Below are 24,339 nucleotides of genomic sequence, written 5' to 3' on the forward strand. Positions count from 1 at the left end.
CTTTTACTTTACTTGTGTAATTGCACTAGCTATGACTTCTAATAAATAGGATGATAAACAGGCCTAGTGAAAGAGGACATCCTTAACTGTTTCCAGTCTTAGAGGAAAAGCATTCTTTTTCTCACCATTAAATATGATGGTAATTGTGGATATTTTGTAAATGTCTTCTATTAGCTTAAGAAATTTTGTGTCTATTCCTAGTTTGCTAAGAGTTTTTATTATGAATATGTGTTGTATTTCTGTGTTAATTGTCATATCATATGATTTGTCTTAGTCTGTTCATGTGGCAGATTACACTGATTGATATTGAATGTTAAACCACAGTTACATCCTGAAAGACACCCCATTTGGTCATCATGAATACTTTTTTGTACTTTGCTTATTTGATTTACTAGTATTTTGTTGAGGTGAAAGTGGGCATGATTGTCTTATTCCTGATCTTAGGGGAAAATTTCAATCTTTTACCACTAAGTACACTGTTAGCAGTGAGTTATTCATAAATGGCCCTTATCCAATGAGGAAGTTATCTTCTAGTCTAATTTTCTGAGGTTTTCGTTTGTGTTTTATCTTGAAAGGTAATGGATTTTGCCAAATGTTTTCTCTGCGTGAACTGAGATGATAATTTTGTCCTTCATTCTATTAGTGTGATGTATTACATTGATTTTCTTAAGTTGAGCTGACTTTTCATTCCTGGGAAAAATTTCAGTTGGGCATATTGGTCATCCTTTTTAATATGGTGTTGTAATAGATTTGCTAGTATTTTGTTGAAGAATTTTGCATTTGTATTGATAAGACATATTATTCTGTAATTTTCTTTTCATGTGATGTCTTAATCTGGTTTGGTATCATGGCAATGTTGGCTATGTAGAATAAGGTAAATGTTCCCACCTATAATATTTTTTAGAAGAACTGGAGAATAATTAGTATTAATTCTTTGAATGTTTGGTAGAATTCACCAGTTGAAGCCTCCTGGCCCTGGATGTTTTGTGTGGGGAGAAGTTTTATTACTGATTCAATATCTTTACTTGTTGTAGGACTGTTCAGACTTTCTATTTTTTTGTGTGTCAGTTTTGGTAATCTGTATGTTTCCAGAAATTTTTCTTTCTTATCTAAGTTATATAATTTCTTGACATGGTATTTTGGTATGTTGTGTTTTCATTATCATTAATCTACATGTTATTTTCTAATTTATAGTGTGATTTCTACATATTTTCTATTATCTCTTGTTATGGTTGCTTAAAAGTGTGCAGTTTAATTCACACTTATTTGTGAATTTTCCAGTTTTTTTTCTGTTATTGATTTCTAGCTTTATACAATTGTATCCAAAGAAGATATTCTGTGTGATTTCAATCTTGTTAATGTGAAATAAGCACATCATGAAGAATGGGATATTCATCACCTCCAGCATGTATCCATTGTGTTGCAAACAATCCAATTACACTTTTTAAGTTAATTTAAAATGTACAATTAAGATATTATTGACTATAGTCACCCCTGTTGTCCTATCAAATAGTAGGTCTTATTCATTCTTTCTAACTACTTTTTGTATCCATTAACCATCCCCATTTATATATGTTATTTTGTGAAATTTCTGGTTTGATTAATGCCTTCAGGGAAAAATCCAGGGTGAATATCTGTTTCAAAAATCATAAGCCTACTTTGGTGGAATACAGCATCTGCAAAGAGTTGCTCTTTATATTTTGTCAACTTATTATAGTTGTTTATGACAGTAATGTAATTCTGATAATAGTTATCTTGTTATGACCAGAGCAAAACATTACCCTGAAATTGTATTCCAATGTAAAATTTTTAACGAGCATTTTTCATCTTGTTGACATGCCTTTCTATATTTTGGTTACTTCAAACTTTTAAACATTTTGAATAATTATCTGTATAAATATATTTATATATCTATAATGTTTATTAAAATAACATTTGTGTTATCAAAGCCCATATATATATTTAGATTTGTATATATTTAGTGACACTGTTATTCTGTAGTTTATTTTTAATTATTTTTATTGTGATAAAGAAAGTATAAATTTGACCATGCAATTCATAAGTAAGCATGCAATTTAGTAGTGTTAGGTATAACATTTGTATAGTTGTGCAACCAATTTCCACAATTTTTTATCTTAAGGATGAAATTGAAATTATATACCCATTAAGCAACAACTCTTAATTTCCCCCTTCCCCCCACCTCTGGCAATCACCATTCTACTTTCTGTTTCTATGAATCTAAGTACTTCATGTGAGTGGAATCATTTGCATTTGTCTTTTTGTGATTTTCTTACTTTACTTAGCATAATGTCCTAAGACTTCAACCACGTTATAACATGTCAGAATTCTATTCCCTTTAAAGATTGAATATTACTCTATTTTATGTGTAGACCACATTTTGTTTATCCATTCATCCACTGATGGATACTTGGGTGGCTTCTACTTATTGACTATTGTGGATAATGTCCACTGTGGTCATAGGTGTGCAAATATCTTGTGAGATTGTTCTTTAACTTCTTTTGGATATATATCCAGAAGTGGAATTGCTGGTCATGTGGTAGTTCCATTTTTAATTTCTTGAGAAACTAACATACTGTTTTAGATGGCTACTGCACCATTTTAAATTACCACCAACAGTGCACAAAAGATCCAATTTCTCCACATCCTTGACAACACTTGCTATTTTCTGCGTTTTTTCTTTGCTAATAGCCTTTTTACTGGTTGTAAGGTGATATCTTGTGGTTTTGATTTGCATTTCCCTGAAGATTAGTGATACTGAGCATCTTCTCATGTGATTATCTTGTTTTCTTTTTGCAAACCAATCTATTTATCTATATGTGTGCTTGTTTTCCTTTACACTTATCAATGCTGGTGGCTGTCCTTATAATCACCACTGTTCTTATCATAACTTGTATTGACTTAGTTAATATGACACAATGTATTTGACTGTAAAAATAGCTTCTCTTTACTGGTAAGGTTGAACAAAATTATGTTTTTGCATCATTTTAGAATCATTTGGCTCTATATATACTTGTGGTTTTTCTTTTGATTAACCATTTTTTATTAATGTTGAATTTTCCATTTATATTTATGAAGTACTTATTTGCCATTTCCAAATGTTTTAGTTTATTTATATAGAGACATTTTCAAGGTCTAAACTGTATGGATCAATTGTTTTATAAGAGTTTGATTTCTTTAATATTTTCCTTATTTTTTTGTTTTCATTTCTATTTTTATTCCCCAAATAGATAAATTTTCACCAAAATATTACTTTACTCTGAAAAGATTGCCCATATATCTTTCTCTTTTTTGTTGTTTTATAACCCTTATAAAGATATGCCCAGTTATCAAACAGACAAACTTTCACCAAAACATGACTTCGCTGTTCAGGGGTCACACATGCTTTTCTTAAAAATCATTCATACTTCTATGTTTTTTTCTTATGCTTTGCTTGTATTTATTTTACAGTTTTATATAATATATAGTCATTATTTAAATTTTCAATGAGTGATGATATAGTAATTTTAATATATACATTTTGCAATGAAAACTGTTGTCTCAACAGAAAAATAAACATTCACAAAAGTAACAACAAAATAGAAAAAATTACACAATAGTTTGACTCTTCAAAAGTGTAAATTAAAATAAAAACATACCTGTATCTCATCGATAAAACATATTTAAAAGAATGTTAATATCATATGTTGTGTTGAATGTATACCAGAAGTGTTAAATGCAGAATAACTTTGTAAATTCTTTTGGGTTAAAATATAATAGCATGCATAAAGGCTTTTAAAATATGAAAACTCTTTGGAAAATCAATTATGATTTTAGAAATTTTCTGTGCAAACATAAAAATGGATTTTTATATAATGTATTTACAAGTACATTAAATACAGATTTTTTATGTAATATTTTAAGACTGGAAACAACATCGATGTCAAAAATTTGAGAAATTCAACACTTTATGATGTGTTGATATGATGAAGTATGTACTATTGATAATAACAATGCCTATTTTGAATCCACCTGGAAAGTACTTTTGTCATTTTCTTTACAAACAAAATATGTGTACAAAATATTTTTACAATAAAATTCTTCTTATGTGTGTATGCATCTGGAAGTATGTATGTATAAATATGCATAATCCTTGTTTCAGAGTGGTGGCATTTTAGATGATTTTATTTCATGTTTTATATTAGTTTTACTTTCTAAATTTTATAGTAATCATACGTTAAATCATTTTATTTTATTTATTTATTTTAATTTTTTTGTGATGGAGTCCCACTCTGTCCCCCAGGCCTCATTGCAACCTGTGGCTCCTGAGTTCAAGCGATTCTCCTGCCTCTGTCGCCCAAGTAGCTGGGATTACAGGCATGTGCCACCAAGCTTGGCTAATTTTTTTTGTATTTTTAGTAGAGATGGGGTTTTACCATGTTGGCCATGCTGGTCTTGAACTCCTGACCTCAGGTGATCCGCCCACCTTGGCCTCCCAAAGTGCTGGGATTACAGGTGTGAGCCACAACCCGTGGCCTAAATCCTTTTATTTTATAAGTTATTAAATAATTTAAAGAAACTGACAATTCCAGTTACCTAGCCATGTGTGTGTGAAAGAAAGACAGAAAGAGAGTGAGACAGAGGAGGTTTTTCTATGTAAATCTGACTCCTTGTTTGGTTGATTTTTTTTTTTTTTTTCTATTTCAATATGCCTTCCTTTCCATACCTGATGTGAATATTTTCATCAGTGCCAAAGACTTTTGCTGATGAAAACTTACAAGTTACTTCAGATAACTTCTTGTGTTATGAAAGGGGAATTATTTTCTTCACTGTGGCAGCCCTGAAGTTATGTAGTCAGCAGCCTTAAACCAAAGTCGCAATAACAAGGAAGCAAGTCATTGCTGTACATTTTCACACCCTGACCATAAAATACCATTGGAAAGTCTTAGTCATTTCTCTGCAAGTGCAAACCCTTCATTTATCATTGCTCCGTAGAAATGATGTTAAGGAGTTAGCACATTCGTTGTTTTATATCCCCTATATTTTATGATCATTTTTCCTTTCACTACAGAAAAAATTGTTATATGAGCTATTGAAATGTTACTTCGTTTTCTTATCTTCCTGTTTCTCAGCTTTACTGTGTCCATACACTCTTCATTCATCCTTATTAGATCCGAAAAAGGCTGAAAAAGCCTGTCTACTGTGAACGTTCTTGTCAATTATTTAAGGCGGGAAAGAGCTCTCTAAGATAGGAAAGCCTATGGAATTGTTCCGGTTTCTTTTTCTTATGTACAGGGTCAATATTTGCTCCCCAACCTCACAATTTGAAGCTTAGATTTTCTTGAAAGACCCATAAATCATGGCACACAAGCTTTCACCCTAATGTATGAGTTGAAGCCAGAGGGAAATGAGACTTCCTCTAATGGTTAATGAGGTATGAATGGTGGTCTGCTTGGATTAGAACGCAATGACACATTTTAAAAGTTGGTCTTATAATTTGCCTGATTTTAGCAGATCCAAATAGAATCCACTCACTGTGATTTCCTAATCTCAGATCTTTTCTCAAACTTGATAATAAATGTTGTTTTTAAAGTTTTGTTCTTTGGGGTTTAGCACTCAATCTTTTTCAGGTTCAGCATTCACGTGCCTTATCCAGAGAGGGGAAGATGCCTAGGGTGTCACGCCTCATCAGTGGAGCTTCCTAGGCAGGTGTGAGGGCATTTTGGAGCCAAGGCAAGGAGAGTTTATTGCCAGAAAAACTGAAGAGTGTCGTGCAAAGAGGGAGCATGCAAGCCAAGAACAAGCAAGTGAAGCACGTGGATAAAGAGCCAGGAGACTGTTATTAAGTAGATAGTGAGATTAGAAGACCAAAATGGATGAGAGACTGGATAAACAAAGTGACACTCTCAGCCAGACAAAGAATTCAAACTTGAACACCACATACCATCCATTTAATTCCATATTTTTGCTGGAATCCTAGTAATCTTTTATTAAAAATTTCTCCCATGTATTACATTTTGTTAAAATTACCTATAAAATATGTATGTAAAATGTAATGATAAAAGTTGCTAATAATACTTTTATCTTAATGTATTTTCTGTTGATACTTTTTTTTATGTAGTTGTAAAAACATTTTGAGTTTATACTGTATATGTGATTTTGTAGCTGGTCATGCAACCATTATTTAATAACCTTTTCATAAATGTTTTAACTGGCTATATAAAAGTGTATAACACGGACATGTTTTGTTTTTAACAGTTCCCACGCACTTGAGATACTTTTTATTTTTTTCTGCAATAAAGAGTACTACCACAAAGAGATATGTGTGTGTACTTAGTAAATATTAGTAAATTATTTCCCTAAATATGGTAACACATTACAGTCTTAAAAGCGAATACTTTATTGGACCATTGTCTTTGAATTTCAATGATCATGTGAGTCACATGGGGATCTTGTTAAAATTCAGATTCCTATTCACTTAGATTTTGGATGTGGCCTGAGATTCTGAAATTATAACAAGTTGCCAGATGGTGCCAATGCCGTTAACTCATGGACCACAATTTCAGGTGCAAGATAATAGATTACATCAACATCCAGCATATTTTCATTTTTGAATAGTGGTTATTTTAGTAGTTGAGAAGGTGTAATCACAGAATCTTAATTGCCATGCTTTTATTGCTAGTGAAAGTAATCAGTTTTGCAAATTCTTACATTTCCTCTTTTATTATTGGTCTGTTCATTTTCTTTGCCTTTGCTTAATCAGGACCTCTGACTGAGAAAGAATCATTTTGTTTGTTTTAGTGAGTTTTATAATGTACTTGTCATTGGGCAATTTTATTTTATCCTCAATGTCATAAAATAATAGATGACTAAGTTTGATGCTAAGGAATTCCATTTATCATTTTACTTTATAAATTCTGAAAATATATTTTCAAAATATATAATGTAAAAAAATAGCATCAAATATATAAAGGACTCCTAAAATCAATAAAAATCTAAAGGGAAAACAAAATAAAATAAATGAGCTATTATTTCAAAAATAAAAAACACATATGGCAAAAAAATTTTTAAATGCTTTCCATAATACAATTATAAAAATGCAAATCAAGATATAAATAAAATTTAGTTTTAAAAAATAAAGTTGGCAGGGTACGGTGGCTGATGCCTGTAATCCCAGCACTTTGGGAGGCCAAGGCAGGTGGATCACCTGAGGTCAGGAGTTCAAGACCAGCCTGGGCAAGTTGGTGAAACACCGTGTCTACTAAAAATACAAAAAAGAATTAGCCGGGCATGATGGCAGTTTCTTCTAATCCCAGCTACTCAGGAGGCTGAGGAAGCAGAATGACTTGAGCCCAGGAGGCAGAAGTGGTGGTGAGTTGAGATCACGCCACTGCACTCCAGCCTGAGCCACAGGGCGAGACTCTGTCTCAAAATAATAATAATAATAATAGTAGTAAAGTTTCACAATAAAACCTGAGAGTGCCAATTATTAGAAACATCATGGATTAGCAGGATCCCTTTATACATTATTGATGGGAGTTTAAATTAGCAAAATTGCTTTGGAAACCAAACTAGCAGTCACTCATAATGCTGAAATTTCATGTATCATACACCACAGCAATTTCATTTTGTGTATAAATCCATGAAAAGCTCATATTAATAACAAGTGACATTTAAAATAATGCTAATCATAGCAAAAATACTGTAAACCACACATATTATAATATATTCATAGCAAAGAGAAAGGATACCAAAATTGTATTATGGAAAAATCTTACAATGGATTACACAAAGATATGAAAAAGAATTACAGCTATATAAAATAACATGGGTAAAACATAGTAATATACTGGCCAGGCATGGGGCACATACCTGTAATCCCAGGGCTTTCAGAGGCCAAGGTGGGAGGAAATGCTTGGGGCCAGGAGTTTGATACCAGCTTGGGCTTACGTTGGAAGGTCGGGGCCAGGACTTTGATACCAGCTACGACCTTACGTTGGAAGGTCGCTTAAACTCAGGAGTTCGAGGTTGTAGTGAGCTATGATCATGCTACTGCACTCCAGCCTGAACAACAGAGTGAGACCCTGACTCAAAAAAGTTTTTTAAAGTAATATATTGTCTAAAGAGTAGTCCTAAAAAAATTACATATCTTTTATATACAATTTTCAGATGAGAAAATCTAAAGAATTTATTGTTTTGACATGTGTTTACATGAAGAACAAAAATTTAAAAAAGAAAATATACATCACTGAGTATAGTTATTAATTCTGAGCAAGGAGATAAAAGATGAGATAGCAAAATAACAATACATAGAAATCGTTTTTTGGTGCTGCTCTTGTTCATTAAATGGGGAATCTAGTGTGTGTTTTATTTTTGAATGTCAGGTCAAAATCTGGTTTTTGATTAGAAAACCTGGATTGCCAGGTGTATTAATCAGGGTTCTCTGGAGGGACAGAATAAACGTATTTACAACTAATAGGATATATATATATGATACACAGATCATATATATGATAAACACACATATATATGTGTGTATATGTTTATACACATGTATTACATATATATAATATATATCTGGGAAACAGAGAAGCTGGTACCATGGCCCAGTGTAATTCTGAAAGCCTCAAAACCAGGGAGCTGATTGTGCAGCCCTCAGTCTGAGGCTGAAGGCCCAAGAGCCCCTGGGAGGACACTGATGCAAGTCCCAGAGTTCAAAGGCTGAAGAACTTGGAGTCTGACGTTCAAGGGCAGGAGTAGTAAAAGCAAAGTGTCTGGCATGACATGGGAAAAGAGAGTGCGAGAAGACTCAGCAAGCAAGCTGCCCATGTTCTGTGGTCTGGAGAGCAGTGGACCACTTGCCACCACTCCAGGAGGCAATGCCCTGGTGGAGACTCTGCGTGGGGGTTCCAACCTCACATTTCACTTCACACTGCCTTAGTAGAATGTCTCAGTGAGGGTTCTGCCCCTGCAGCTGGTTTCTGACTGGGCACAAAGGCTTTCTCATACATCATCTGAAATCTAGGAGAAATTTCTCAATCCTCCTTCATATTTGCATTCTGTGCACCTGCAGGCTTCACACCATTTGGAAGCCACCCAATGATTACACCCTCTGGAGCAGTGGCCTGAACTGTATCTAAAGGCCTGTGAGCTGAGACTAGAACCTGAGTGGACTGGATGCAAGAAACTCGCACCCTGGGCCTGGCCCACAAAACCATTCTTTCCTCCTAAGTCTCTGGGCCTGTGATGGGAGGGACAACCTGGAAGATTTCTGAAATGCCTTTGAAGCTTGTTCCCATTGTCTTTGATATTAGCTCTTGGCTCCCATTTAGTCATGCTAATCTCTCAGCAATTCACTTGTATTCCTCTTTTGAAAATTATTTTTCTATCTCTGTCACATGGCGAGGCTATGAATTTTCCAAATTTTATGCTCTGCTTCTCTTTTAATTATAATTTTCTGTTGTAAGTCATTTCTTTGCTCTCATATAAGACCATATGCTGTTTGAAGAACCCAGCCCACCTCTCGAACTCTTTGTGCTTAGAAAATTTCTTCCACCACATACCCTAGGTCACCACTTCAGTTCAAAATTCCATAGATCCCAAGGACATAAATACAATACAGCCCCCAAGTTCTTTGCTAGGGCATAACATGGGTGACCTTTACTCTAGTCCCTAATAACTTCTTCATTTCCATCTGACATCTCATCAACCTGGACTTCACTGTCCATATATCTATCAGCATCTTTTTCACAACCATTTAACCGGTCTCTAAGTGGTGCCAAGCTTTCCCTCATCTGTCTGTTTTCTTCTGAGCCCTCCAAGCTCTTCCAACCTCTGCCTGTTACCTAGTTCCAATACTTACTCTACATCTTCAGGTACCCTTGTAGCAATGCCTAACTTCTCGGTACCTATTTTCTTATTAGACCATTTTGCATCACTATAAAGGAGTACCTGAGGCTGAGTAACTTATAAAGAAAAATAAGTTTAATTGGCTCATGATTCTGCAGGCTATGCAAGCATAGTTCTGACATCTTTTGGCTTCTGGCGAAACCTCAGGAAGTTTTTACTCATGGCAGAAGGCAAAGCAGGAGCAATACACTATGTGGCAAGAGCAGGGCAAGGCAGTAGGGAGGTACAACTCTCTTTTCAACAACCAGATCTTATGTGAACTCAGAGAACTTGCTCGTTACCAAGGGCATGGTTCTAAGCTATTCATGAGGGCTCTGTCCCTAGTATACAATCACCTCCCACCAGGTCCCACTTGTAACACTGGAAATTGCATTTTAAAATGAGATTTGGAGGGCGCAGACATCCAAACCATGTCACCAAGTGTTTACAAAAATGTACTGGTCTGGAGAAGTGATGAGGGAGAAAAAAATGAGATCTCCAATAAAATGTAAAACATATAAGCTAATAGGTTAGCCTAAGAAAGATAGCCAAAAAATTAAGAAATTAACAGCCAACTGATGAATTTCACTTCAGAAGAAATTAAACTAGAATAAAAACCTGAAAAGTACTTTGAAATAAATTTGTTTTGTGCTTAAAATTTTCAGAAAGATAAATGAGAACAAACTCATTTATTGCATTACTTTAAATTACGTTGTGCTATATTAATTCTGTGAATTATAATTTATTTCATTTTCTTTGATTTATTACAAAGTCAATTTTAAAACAATTTCTACATGCATTTGAAAAGATATTTATGCTATTTTTAGAGAACATACTAGTTATGAGTGTGTGTTGACACATACTGCATATATATCAAAACTACTTATTTATTCTGTCATTTCAGACCTCTATTGTTTCAGTTATTCTAATTTATCTCTTAAACTCTGAAAGTGGAGAATAAAAGTATAAAATAATCAATAAACATCCATTAAGCACCTTCATAAAGGACTGCAACATTTTCAGTACAGAATGACTCGAATGCTTCTTTATTTTTTATTTTTTTCCTTATTTCTTCTATTAAAAAAAAACAAAACAGGATAACAGATTATATGTGCATAATGTGCAGGTTTGTTACATAGTTATATGTGTGTCATGTGGTTTGCTGCAACTGTTGACCCATCCTCTAAGTTCCCTCCCCTCATCCCCCAGCCCCCAACAGGCCCTGGTGTGTGTTGTTCCCCTCTCTGTGTCCATGTGATCTCAATGTTCAACTCCCATTTATGAGTGAGAACATGTAATGTTTGGTTTTCTATTCCTGTGTTAGTTTGCTGAGCTTCTAGCTTTAGCCATGTCCGTGCAAAGAACATGATTTCTTTCCTTTTTATTGCTACATAGTATTCCCTGGTGTATATGGAATGCTTTTTTTTTAAATCCAGTCTATCATTGATGGGCATTTGCATTGGTTACAAGTCTTTGCTATTATAAATAGCACTGCAATAAACATACGTGTGCATGTGTCTTTATAGTAGAATGATTTATATTCTTTTGGCTATATACCCAGTAATGGGATTGCTGGGTCAAATGGTATTTCTGGTTCTAGATCCTTGAGGAATTGCCATACTCTCTCACACAATGGTTGAACTAATTTAAATTCCCACCAACAGTGAAAAAATATTCCTATTTCTCCACAGCCTCACGAGCATATATGGTTTCCTGACTTCTTAATAATCACCATTCTAACTGATGTGAGATGGTATCTCATTGGTTTTCATTTGCGTTTCTCTGATGATCAGTGATGTTGACCTTTTTAAAATATATCTATTTGTTGGCCATGTAAATGTCTTCTTTTGAGAAGTGACTGTTCATATCTTTTGCCCACTTTTTGATGGGGTTGTTTTTTTCTTGAAGATATGTTTAAGTTCTTTGTAAATTCTGAATATTAGACCTTTGTCAGATGGGTAGATTGCAAAAAATTTCCCCCACTCTGTAGGTTCCTTGTTCACTCTGATGATATTTTCATTTCTTTGCAGAAGCTCTTTAGTTTAATTAGATCCCATTTGTCAATTTTGGGTTTTGTTACAATTGCTTTGGCATTTTCATCATGAAGTCTTTGCCCATGCCTATGTCCTGAATGATATTGCCTAGGTTTTCTTCTAGGGTTTTTATGGTTTTGGGTTTTACATTTAAGTCTTTAATCCATTTTGAGTTAATTTTTGTATAAGCTGTAAGAAAGGGGTTCAGTTTGTTTTCCCCACATGGCTGGCCAGTTTTTCCAGCAACATTTACTGAATAGAAATCCTTTACCCATCGCCTGCTTTTGTCAGGTTTGTCGAAGATCGGATGGTTATAGATGTGTGGTGTTATTTCTGAGGTCTCTGTTCTGCTCCATTGGTCTATATGTCTGATTTGGTACCATTACTATGCTGTTTTGGTTACTGTAGCATTATAGAATATTTTGAAGTCAGGTAGCATGATTACCCCAGCTTTGTTTTTTTTGCTTAGGCTTGTCATGGCTATACAGAGTCTTCTTTGATTCCAAACGAAATTTAAAATAGTTTTTTTCTAGTTCTGTGAAGAATGTCAATGGTAGTTTAATGGGAATATCATTGAATCTATAGATTACTTTGGGCAGTATGGCTCATTTCACAATATTGATTCTTTGTATCCATGAGGATGGAATTATTTTCCATTTCTTTCTGTTCTCTCTTATTTCCTTGAGCAGTGGTTTGTAGTTCTCTTGAAGAGGTCCTTCACATCCTTTTTAGCTGAATTCCTAGGCATTTTATTCTCTCTGTAGCAACCGTGAATGGGAGTTCATTCACGATTTGACTCTCTGCTTGCCTATTGTTGGTGTAAAGGAGTGATTGTGATTTTTGCACATTTATTTTGTATCCTGAGACTTTGCTGCAGTTGCTTGTCAGTTCGGTAAGTTTTTGGGCTGAGATGATGGACTTTTCTAAATATAAAATCATGTCATCTGCAAACAGAGACAACTTGACTTCCTCTCTTAATATGCGAATACATTTATTTCTTTCTCTTGTCTGATTGCCCTGGACAGAACTTCCAATAATATGTTGAATAGAAGCCATGAGAGAGGGCATCCTTGTCTTGTAAAAGTTTTCAAAGAGAATGCTTCCAGTTTTTGCCCATTCAATATGATATTGGCTTTGGATTTGTCATAAATAGCTCTATTATTTTGAGATATGTTCCATCAATATCTAGTTTATTGAGAGTTTTTAGCATAAAAGGATGTTGAATTTTATCAAAGGGCTTTTCTGCATCTATTGAGATAATTCTGTGATTTTTGTCTTTGGTTCTGTTATGTGATTTGGTTCTGTTTATGTCTTTGTTTCTGTTTGAGTTGATTTGCATATGTTGAGCCAGCCTTGCATCCCAAGGATGAAGCCAACTAGACCTTTGTGGATAAGTTTTTTGATGTGCTGCTGGATTCGGTTTGCTAGTATTTTCTTGAGGATTTTCACTTCAATGTTCATCAGGGATATTGGCCTGAAGTTTCATTGCTGTTGCTGTTGTGTCTCTTCCCGATTTTGGTATCAAGATGATGCTGACTTTACAAAATGAGTTAGGGAAGAGACCCTCCTTTTCATTATTTAAAAATAGTTTTCAGAAAGAATGTTATCAGCTCCTCTTTGTATTTCTGGTAGAAATCAACTGAATCCATCTGGTCTAGAGCTTTTTTTGGTTGGTAGGCTATTAATCACTGCCTCAATTTCAGAGCATGTTATTGGTCTATTCAGTGATTCAACTTCTTCCTGGTTTAGTCTTAGGAGGGTATATATGTCCAGGAATTTATACATTTTTTTTTTTAGGTTTTCTAGATTATTTGTGTAGAGGTAATCATAATATTCTGTCATGGTAATTTGTATTTCTGTTGGGTCAGTGGTGATATCCCCTTTCTTGTTTTTTATCATGACTGTTTGATTCTTCATTCTCTTCTTCCTCATTAGTCTAGTTACCAGTCTATCTATTTTGTTATTTTATTCCAAAAACCAGTACCTGGATTTGTTGATTTTTGGAGGGATTTTCATATCCCTATCTCCTTCAGTTCTTCTCTGATCTTAGTTATTTCATGTCTTCTTACCTCTCTAGCTCTTTTAAATGTAATGTTAGTGTGTCAATTTGAGATCTTTCTAGCTTTCTCATGTGGGCATTTTATTGCTATAAATTTCCCTCTTAACACTGCTTTAGCTGTGTCCCAGACAGTCTGGTAGGTTATCTCTTTGTTCTCTTTGGTTTAAAAAAACTTCTTGATTTCTGCTTTAATTTCATTATTTGCCCAGGAGTCATTCAGGAGAAGGTTGTTCAATTTCCATGAAGTTGTGTGGTTTTGAATGAGTTTATAAATCATGGGTTCTAATTTGATTGCACTGCGTTCTGACAGACTGTTATGATTTCAGTTCTTTTGAATGTGCTGAGGATTACTTTACTTCCAGTACGTGGTCGATTTTAGAATAAGTGCCATGTGGCAGTGAGAAGAACGTATATTCTGTTGATTTGGGGTGGAGAGTTCTGTAGATGTCTACTAGATCTGCTTGATCAAGAGCTGGATTCAAATCCCGAATATCCTTGTTAATTTTCTATCCCTTTGATCTGTCTAATACTGGCAGTGGCATGTTAAAGTCTCCTACTGTTTTGTGTGGGAGTCTAAGTCTCTTTGTAGGTCTCTAAGAACTTGTTGTGTGAATCTAGGTGCTCCTGTATTGGGTGCGTGCATATTTAGAATAGTTAGCTCTTCTTGTTGAATTGTTCTTTTTACCATTATGTAATGTTTTTCTTTGTCTGTTTTTGAGCTTTGTTGGCTTAAAACCTGTTTTTTAAAGAGACTATGATTGCAACCCTGCTTTTTTTTTCTTTCCATTTACTTGGTAAACTTTCCTCCATCTCTTTATTTTGAGCCTATGTGTGTCTTTGCACATAAGTTCGGTCTCCTGTAAACAGCACACTTATGGGTCTTGACTCCTTATCCAATTTGCCAATCTGTGTCTTTTAATGGGGTATTTAGTTCATTTACATTTAAGGTTAGTATTGTTATGTGTGAATTTGATCCTGTCATCATGCTGCTATTTGGTTATTTTGCACACTAGTTGATGCAGTTTCTTCATAGTGTCATTGATCTTTATATTTTGGTGTGCTTTGTAGTGGCGGGTACCAGTTTTTCCTCTCCGTATTTAGTGCTATTTCAAGAGCTCTTGCAGGGCAGTCCTGGTGGTAACAAAATTCCTCATTCTTTGCTTATCTGGAAAGAATTTTGTTTCTCCTTTGCTTATGAAACTTAGTTTGGCTGTATATGAAATTCTGAGTTGAAAATCCTTTTTTTTAAGAATGTTGAATATTTGCCCCCAATCTCTTCTGGCTTGTAGAGTTTCTGCTGAGTGGTCCACTATTAGTCTGATGAGCCCATCAGACTAACAGTAGGTGACCTGGCCTTTCTCTCTGGCTGCTCTTTACAGTGCTTCTTTTATTTTGACCTTGGAGAATCTGATGATTATGTGTCTCGGGATTGATCATCTCATGGAGTACCTTAATGTTCTCTGTATTTCCTGAATTTGCATGTTGGCCTGTCTTGCTAGGTTGGGGAAGTTCTCCTGGATAATATCCTTAAGTGTGTTTTCCAGCTTGTTTTCATTCTCCTCATCTTCTTCTGGTACTCCAATCAATTTTAGGTTCTTTCCTTTTATGCAGTCTCATATTTCCTGGAGGCTTTTTTCATTCCTTTTTCTAAATTCTTGCCTGCATGTCTTATTTCAGTAAGGTGGTCTTCAAACTCTGATATCCTTTTTTCTGCTTAGTTGATTTGGCTGTTGATACTTTGTATGCTTCATGAAGTTTTCATGCTGTGGTTTTCAGCTCCACCAGGTCGTTGATGTTCCACTTGATTATTCCAGTTAGCAATTCCTCTAATCTTTTATCAAGGTTCTTAGCTTCTTTGCACTGGGTTAGAACATGCTCCTTTAGCTCATTGTAGTTTTTTATTACCCATCTTCTGGAGCCTACTGCTGTCAATTTGTCCATCTGATCCTCCGTCCAGTCCGTACCCTTGAAGGAGAGATGTTGCGATCATTTGGAGGAGAAGAGGCACTCTGGCCTTTTGGGTTTCAGCATTTTTTCATTGATTCTTTCTCGTCTTTGGGAGTTTGTCTAGTTTTGATCTTTGAGGCTGCTGACCCTTGGATACGGTTGGATACGGTTGGATACGTATCCTTGGATACGGTTCTTGTGGGTGCTCTTTTGTTGTTGTTTTAGTTGATGCTGCTGTTGTTGCTTTCTGCTTGGTTGTTCTTCTTTTGATGGTCAGGTCCCTCTTCTGCATGGCTGCTGTAGTTTTCTGGGGGTTCACTTCAAGCCCTATTCCCTCCTGTGCCAAGAGATATCACTCAAGGAGGTTGGAGAGCAGCAAAGATGGGTACCTGCTCCCTGTTCTGGGACCTCTGATAGTGAGGGGCACCAACCTGATACTAGTAGGATCACTCCTGTATAGGGTGTCTGACAACCCCATTGGAGCATCTCACCCAATTTGGTGACATGGGAAGCAAGACCCATTCAATGAAGTATTTTGTCCCTTTGTGGAGAGGGTGTGTTTCACTGCGGGGAACCCACTTGTCTGGGCTGCCCAGATTTCTCAGAACTACCAGGAGGAGAGGCTAGGTTTGCTGGTCTGCAGACACTGCAGCCACATCTCCCGCTAGGCGCTCGGGCCCAGGGAGATCTGAATTTTGTCCCTGAGCGTCTGACTGTTGTTATTGGAGATCCTGCAGGGAAGCCCCATGCACTGAGGAAGGATAGGTCAGGGTTGGGCCTGAAGAGGACTCTTACAGCAGACTGACACAGCTGGTATGTTGGGCTGTGGGAACCAGTCTTGGGACTGAGCCACCCAGCCTCCCTGGCTCCAGCAGAGGAAAATTGCAGCCTGGAGCTATAGAAATGGGTGCTGCCCTTCTCCTGTTCAGGGACCTTAGCATGTTAGGCAGTTGCAAGTCCCACGGCTGGCTGCTGCCCCTCTCCCAAGAAGGTCAAACAGCTTAGACAGCAGGCAGCTGCAGCTGGTGCTGGTGGCTCCTCCCGCTGGGAGCTCGGTAGCCTTAAGCAAATTCCAGTTGAGAGGCTGCAAGTATCTGCTTGTTCCAGGTTTGAGACACTATACGCTGGTGGCCTAGGTTCATTAGTGGGATCTCCCAATCCATGGGTTGCACAGCTCTGTGGAAAAATCACAGTTTCCCCAGCTGGGTAGTGTGCTCACTCACTGCCTTCCTTGCCTAGGGGTGGCGGGGAGGGTTCCCCTTCCCTGTGTGGCTTGCAGGCGGGCTAGAGCACCACACTGCTCTTCCTTCTCTCCATGGGTTATGCCAGCCTTTCAGCCAGTTTGATGAGAGAACCTGGATACCTTGGTTGCCAATGAAGGATTCACATGGTTATTATGTTTTTTTCCGTGGGAGCCTCTGATTACGGCTGCTTTTAGTCAGCCATCCTAGATTCACCCTCTGGCTCAAGTGCTTTTTTTAACTTGATTTTTATGTCATAACTTTTCCTTGCTTTTTGTTTGCAAATCCATGCTCTGTCTTTGTTCATTGCATTCTTTTATAACATTCATGAGTTATTTTCTTTCAGATATGCTTGGTATATTTTAGCAGGATCTGAGTGTTGTTTTCTTTTACAAGTTTTACTTTTTATTATCAAAAAATATGTTTGATCTTATTTTTATCATTTTTGTTGGTTTTGTTATGTTTAGGTACTTTTTTTTCTCCTATATTTTGTGATGTCACTTGAGTTTCCTTATTTTTTTGTATGTATGTTTTTCTTCTGAGTATTTAAAGTTTATATTCCCTCTTTTCTTTGTTTACAGCTATATAGTTCACATACATATACACAACTATAAACTGAATGCTTGATCCCTGGCCTAATTCACATATTGAAATCCTAATCTTGAATATGATACTATTAGGAGTTAGGGTCTCTGGAAAGTAATTAGGTCACAAGGGCAGAGCCCTTATAAATGGGAGTAATGCTGTTATAAAAGAGTCTCCAATGAGCTCTCCTATCCCTTTCACTATGTGAGAAATCAAAAAGAAGATAAAATTCTATGAAATATAATAGAAGGCAGATAGTGACCAGATACCAAGTTTGCCATCACATTGATCTTGAACTTCTCAGTCTCCAGAACTGTATAAAATAAATGTTCGTACTTTATCAGCCATTCAGTCTATGGTAGTTTGTTATAACAGCCTGAACAAAGACAGACAGATAGACAGACACAAACATGTACACATGTGCATGTGCATGCGCACGCACACACACACACAGGCACAGAGACCCTAATATCTATTTCTTTATTTATTAACTTTAGACAGTGAAAGTTTATTCCCAATTAAAAACATGAAATCTTTATTCTTAATCTTTCAATATCCTCCCTCCCTAAATGCTCATCTTGTCTTGTTATAGTCTATAATCATACATTTATTTCTGCTGGTTTTTCATTACAATCATTTGAAATAAACTGTTTGCCTCCTAATTTACTACATTTAGATTATATTATATTGAATTATTGTAGTGAAAGAAGAGAACTGTGTACTCACACTTTCTTTAAATCTCTTGCCCTTTTAAAAATTATATTTATATTTTATATTTTATCAAGAATTATTAATTGAATATTCTTGACTTTTCTATTCTTGCTTTGAAATTTCAGTTGATACGGTTCTCACTGACTAATACTTTGTTGTTCTTTTTGTTTGTTTTTAATGATAGCAATTTTTAAAATACTTGGTTTCAAAATTTGTCTTCTTTCTTGGCTTTTTTTTTTTTTTTTTTGGTAAATCTATTGAGATAGTCATATATTTTTTGCTTCTTTAATGTTTTATATGTTGAATTATATTGATTAATTACTGAATGTTTAACCAAAGCCTTTATTATTGGCCTGGGAAAAACAATTTGGTTAGTGTGTATTACAAGTTTAATATGTTGAAGCTACAATTAGCTAATACTTTATAACACGTTTCTGATTTATGTCAATGAAGAATTTTTTTTGTGGTCCAATGTGGTCCATTCCCCACTCAGTTTTGGGATCTGGGAACTGCTTGACTCATGCGTTGGAAAATGTGGTAGACAGAATGATGGCCTTCTCAAAGATACTCAAAGATATCCTAATCAATAGGATCCATGAATATGTTACCTCTCACGGCAAAAATCACTTTGCAGATGTGATTAATTAAGAATCTTGAGATACAAAGATTATCCCAGATTGTCTGAGGGGTAGGGGACAATGTAATAATATGTTTCCTTTAAGAGAGAGGCAGGAGAGTTAGAATTGGAGCTGTTATAAAAGACTCTTGAAGGCAGCAGAGGAGAAAGGATGCTTCATCTGTAGCAGAAAAACAATTTAAATGACAATGGATTTGTCATTTGAAACCTCAGAGACCAGAGGAAGTGGCACAACACTTTTTAAGAGCTGAAAGAAAAGAACATCAACCCAGAATTCTATGTTCAGAAAGAGAAAATCAACACATTCTCAGATGAAAGACAGCTAAGAGAATTCATTGCCAGCTAACCTACCCCAAAAGAAGGCTAAGGGAAATTCACTAAATACAAAGGAAATGATGAAAAAAGGCACTTTAGAACAACGGTAAGAAAAAATGTATATGGTAAACAAAAATTTGGGCATGCGTAACAGACTTTTCTTCTCTTGGATTATATATATACACACACACACACATACATACATATATTATATATATACATATATAATTTCAATTGGCTTTTGGGGAACAGGTGGCATTCTGTCACATGAATAAGTTCTTTAGTGGTGATTTTTGAGATTTTGGTACACCTGTCACCCTATCAGTGTACACTGTACTCAGTATGTAGCCTTTTATCCCTCACCCCATCTCCCATCCTTTACCCCAAGTTCCCAGAGTCCATTGTATCATTCTTATGCCTCTGTGTCCTCATATCTTAGCTCCCACTGAGTGAAACCATATGATGTTTGGTTTACCATTCCTGAGACACTTCACTTAGAATAATGTTCTTCAGTTCCATCCACATTGCTCCAAATGCCATTATTTTGTTCTTTATATGGCTGAGTAGTATTCCATGATATATATACATACCACATTTTCTTTATCCACCTGTTGATTGATGGGCATTTGGGCTGGTTTCATATTTTTGCAATTGCGAATTGTGCTGCTATAAACATGAATGTGCAAGTATCTTTTTTGTATAGTAACTTTTCAACTCTGGATAGATACCAAGTAGTGAGATTGCTGGATCAAATGATAGATCTACTTTTAGTTCTTTAAGGATTTCTACACTGTTTCCATAGTGGTTGTACTAGTTTACATTCCCACCAACAGTGTAAAAGTGTTCCCTTTTCACCATATCCATGCCAACATCTTTTATTTTTGATTTTTTTATTATGGCAATCCTTGGAGGAATAAGGTGGTATTGCGTTGTGGTTTTGATTTTCATTTCCCTGATTATTAGTGATGTTCAGCATTTTTTCACATTTGTCAGCCATTTGAATATCTTCTTTTGAGAATTGTCTATTCATGTCATTATCCCACTTTTAAATAGAACTGTTTTTTTCTTGCGGATTTGTTTGAGCACCTTGTGGATTCTGGATATTAGTCCTTTGTTGGATGTATAGATCGTGATTTTCTCCCACTCCGTGGGTTGTCTGTTTACACTGCTGGTTATTTCTTTTGCTATGCAGAAGCTTTTTAGTTTACTTAAGTCCCATGTATTTATATTTGTTTCTGTTGTTTTTGCTCTTGGATTCTTGGTCATGAAGTCTTTGGGTAAGCAATGTTTTCCAGTGTTATCATCTAGAATTTTTATGGTTTCATGTCTTAGATTTGAGTCTTTGATCAACCTTGCGTTGATTTTTTTGTATAAGGTGAGAGATGAGGATCCAGCTTCATTCTTTACATGTGACTTGACAAGTATCCCAACACCATTTGTTGAATAAAGGTGTCCTTTCCCCACTTTATGTCTTTGTTTGCTTTGTTGAAGATGAGTTGGCTAAAGTATTTGGCTTTATTTCTGAGTTTTCTATTCTGCTCCATTGGTTTATATGCCTATTTTTATACCAGTACCGTGCTGTTTTGGTGATTATGACCTTATGGTATAGTTTGAAGTTGGGTAATGTGATTCCTCCAGATTTATTCTTTTTGCTTAATCTTGCTTTGGCTATATGGGCTCTTTCTTGGTTCCATATCAATATTAGGATTGTTTTTTCTAGTTTTGTGAAGAATGATGATGACATTCTGATGGGAATTGCATTGAATTTATAGATTGATTTTGGCAGTATGGTATTTTCACTATACTGATTTTACCCATACATGAGCATGGGGTTGTGTTTCTGTTTGTTTCTGTTGTCTATAATTTCTTTCAGCAGTGTTTTGTAGTTTGCCTTATGGAGGTCTTTAACCAAGGTCTCCTTGGTTAAGTAGATTCCTGAGTATTTTAAATTTTTTGCAGCTATTGTAAAAGGGGTTTAGTTCTTCATTTGATTCTCAGCTTGGTTGCTGGTGGTGTATAGCAGGGCTACTGATTTGTGTACATTAATTTTGCATCCTGAAACAACTGAACTTATTTACCATTTCTAGGAGCTGTTTAGATGAGTCTGTAGGGTTTTCTAGGTATATGATCATATACTCAGCAAACAGTGACAATTTGACTTCCTCTTTATGATTTTGATGCCCTTTCTTTCTTTATTATGATGATGGATTACCTTTTTAATATGCTGTTAGATTTGTTTGGCTAGTATTTTGTGGAGGATTTTTGCATCTATGTTCATCAGGTATATTGGTCTGTAGTTTTCTTTGTTATGTCCATTCCAGGTTTTGGTATTAGGATGATACTGGCTGGATATAATGATTTAGGGGGGTTTCCCTCTTTCTCTGTCTTTTGGAATAATGTCACTAGGCATTAAAGAAATTACACTTAAGACCACAATGAACTATCACCATACACATCAGAATGGCCAAACTAAAAACTAGTGACATCAAGTGCTGGTGAAGAAACTGGATGACTCATGCATTGCTGGTAGGAATATAAAACAGCTTAGTCACTCTGCAGAAGAGTTTAGTAGCTTCTTACAAAAAAATAAGCATACATTTACTATATGACCCAGTAGTTTTACTCCTGGTCATTTATTTTAGGACATGGAAAACTTGTCTTAATACAAAAACTTGTACATCAATGTTTACAGTAGCTTTACTTACAAAAGTCAAAAATTGGAAACAACCCAGCTGTCCTTCAATGAGTGAATGTTTAAGCAAACTGTGGTATATCCATACTACAAAGTATAATGACAAAATTATAGAAATGAAGAATAGATTAATGGCTTCCAGGTTTTAAGGCAGGGGTGAAGATAGAAGGGAAGTAAATATAGATTTAAAAGGGCAAGATAAGGGATACGTTTAGTGATGGAAATGTTTTGTATCTTGACTTTATAATGCCAATATATTGGTCCTGATATTGTATTATAGTTTTGGAAGATTTTACCTTTGGGAGGAATGTTAAAGGGTACATACATGGATTCCTCTGTATTTTTCTTACAACTGCATGTGAATCTTCAATTATTTCAAGATAAAAAGTTTAATAGAAAACATAATAGAGGATATTATGAGCATTTGTCCAATAAATTTGAATATTTAGACAAAATTTTCCTACAAAAGTGCAACTCACTTAAATTCCCTCAAAATTATATATGAAACTTGAAGTTTCTTATATCTTTTTTTTTTTTTTTTTTTTTTTTTTGAGATGGAGTCTTGCTCTGTCACCCAGGCTGGAGTGCAGTGGCCGGATCTCAGCTCACGGCAAGCTCCGCCTCCCAGGTTCTCGCCATTCTCCTGCCTCAGCCTCCCGAGTAGCTGGGACTACAGGCGCCACCACCTCGCCTGGCTAGTTTTTTGTATTTTTTAGTAGAGACGGGGTTTCACCGTGTTAGCCAGGATGGTCTCGATCTCCTGACCTCATGATCCGCCCGTCTCCACCTCCCAAAGTGCTGGGATTACAGGCTTGAGCCACCGCGCCCGGCCTCTTATATCTTTTAAAGATGAAGAATTTTGGCTGGGTGCAGTGGCCTACACCTGTAATCCCAGCACTTTAGGAGGCCGAGGTGGGTAGATCACTAGGTCAGGAGATTGAGACCATCCTGGCTAACACGGTGAGACCTTGTCTCTACTAAAAATGCAAAAAATTAGCTAGGTGTGGTGGCACGCACCTGTGGTCCCAGCTACTTGGGAGGCTGAGGCAGGAGAATCACTTGAACCCAGGAGTCAGAGGTTGTAGTGAGCTGAGATTGTAATTTTAATTAAAATGGTTTCTGTAAATTAATTCTCCAGCTCAGTTGGTTTCATGAATGAATTCTCCTAAACATTTAAGGAAAAAATAGTCACCAATCTTATATAAACTCCAGATGTAGGAACAAGGATTAATTCCTCTGTTAGTTTCCTAGGGCTACTGTAACAAACGATGACAAATCTGATGGCTTAAAACAATTCATATCTCTTCTTTCACAGTTGTGGAGGCCATAAGTCTAAAACTAAGGTGCCAGCAGGGTCATGCTCCCTTTGAAGTCTGTAAAAGAGAATCCTACCTTGCTTTGTTCAACCTTAGACTATAGGATTTCCTTGATCTCTAACAAGTAACTAAAATCTCTGCCTTTGTCTTCACATGGGTCCTTATGTGGACTTCTTACCTTTTCTGTGTCTCCATTCTCCCTCTGCCTTTCTCTTGTAAGGAAAGCTATCATTGGATTTAGGGCCCACACTAAATCCAAAATGACTTCATTTTATGATCCTTAACTTCATTGCGTTGTCAAAACATCCTCAACTAAGGTCATTCACATTCACACTTCTGAAGGGGTAGGCTACAGACATATATTTTGGGGGTCACCATTGAACCTACTATACTTTCCAACATATTTTATGAGTCCAAAAGTAATTTATTACCAATATACGACAAGGGCATTGTAAGATAGTTATAACCAATATCCCATAAATTTAAATTTAAATTTCCTAAAGAAAATGTTAACAAATCCAGGATAATTTTAAAAGAGGTATCACATTGAATTGTATTTCTTCCACAAATGAAACATTAGCTTAAATCCTTAAAAATTAATGATAACATTTGCTATAGTAACAAGACAAAATAGAAAACATATGATCAGCACAACATCTATTCATCATAAAAACTCTTAGTAAGCTGTTTTTAGAAGAGAAATTCATTGATTCGATAAAGAGCAATTTAATTAACACAAGTTGAAAACCTTTCCTCTACTTTAATATCCTCTCCCAACAGTACAGTACCATTCCTTGCTAGTGTCATAAAACAGAAAACAAATGGTAGAGGCCATCAAAGGGAAGAAATAAGGCTGTCATTATTTGCCAATGACATAAATGGAATGAACAACGTTCAAAAGAATCTTTACTTAGGACT

Source organism: Rhinopithecus roxellana, chromosome 11 (genome assembly GCF_007565055.1).
Source record: "Rhinopithecus roxellana isolate Shanxi Qingling chromosome 11, ASM756505v1, whole genome shotgun sequence".
Classification (NCBI taxonomy): domain Eukaryota; kingdom Metazoa; phylum Chordata; class Mammalia; order Primates; family Cercopithecidae; genus Rhinopithecus; species Rhinopithecus roxellana.